This window comes from Malurus melanocephalus, unplaced genomic scaffold (assembly GCF_030028575.1).
Source record: "Malurus melanocephalus ecotype Western Australia unplaced genomic scaffold, MMel_1.1 scaffold_4190, whole genome shotgun sequence".
NCBI classification, from domain to species: domain Eukaryota; kingdom Metazoa; phylum Chordata; class Aves; order Passeriformes; family Maluridae; genus Malurus; species Malurus melanocephalus.
In genome coordinates this window covers 1-1,086 of record NW_026627422.1, presented here as the reverse complement: position 1 = coordinate 1,086, position 1,086 = coordinate 1, and positions in this window count along the sequence as shown.

The following is a 1,086-nucleotide window of genomic DNA, read 5'->3' as shown; positions in this document are numbered from 1 at the left end:
TCAGCTCAAAAGGCACTGCAGCAGCTTTGTGGAACGAGGGACATGGAAACTTGTGACAGTGATCACTGTGTCTGAGGAAACTGAGTCAAATCCTTTACCTGCAGGAACTTCAGCTCAAAAGGCAGAGCTGACAATTGGTTCAGTGACTGCAGCAGCTTCCTGAAACGAGGGACACAAAAACTTGTGACAGTGACCACTGTGTCTGAGGAAATTGAGTCAAATCCTTCACCTACAGGAAATTCAGCTCAAAAGGCAGAGCTGACAATGGGTTCAGTGACTGCAGCAGCTTCCTGAAACAAGGGACACGGAGAGCTGGGTGTGCTGTGACCACTGTGTCTGAGGAAACTGAGTCAAATCATTCACCTGCAGGAACTTCAGCTCCAAAGGCACTGCAGCAGCTTTGTGAAATGAGGGACACGGGTGGCTGGGTATGATGTGACCACTGTCTCTGAGGAAACTGAGTCAAATCTTTTACCTGCAGGAAATTCAGCTCCAAAGGCACTGCAGCAGCTTTGTGAAACGAGGGACACAGAAACTTGTGACAGTGACCACTGTGTCTGAGGAAACTGAGTCAAATCCTTCACCTGCAGGAAATTCAGCTCAAAAGGCAGAGTTGACAATGGTTCAGTGACTGCAGCAGCTTTGTGAAAAAAGGGACACAGAGAGCTGGGTGTGCTGTGACCACTGTGTCTAAGGAAACTGAGTCAAATCCTTCACCTGCAGGAACTTCACCTCAAAAGGCAGAGCTGACAACTGGTTCAGTGACTGCAGCAGCTTTGTGAAACGAGGGACACGGAAACTTGTGACAGTGACCACTGTGTCTCTGAGGAAACTGAGTCAAATCCTTCACCTGCAGGAACTTCAGCTCAAAAGGCAGAGCTGATGGCTCTAACCCGAGCGTTGGAGCTGCCCAAAGGAAAAATCATCACTATCTGGACAGACACCAAATATGATTATGGGATTTGGGTTCATGGTGTGATTTGGGGGGAAGGAGGACTCTTAACAGCACAGAATAAAGTTGTCAAATATGCAAGCCAAGTGCTCAGACTCCCTGAAGCAGTGAAACTCCCATCACATTGTTGGTGA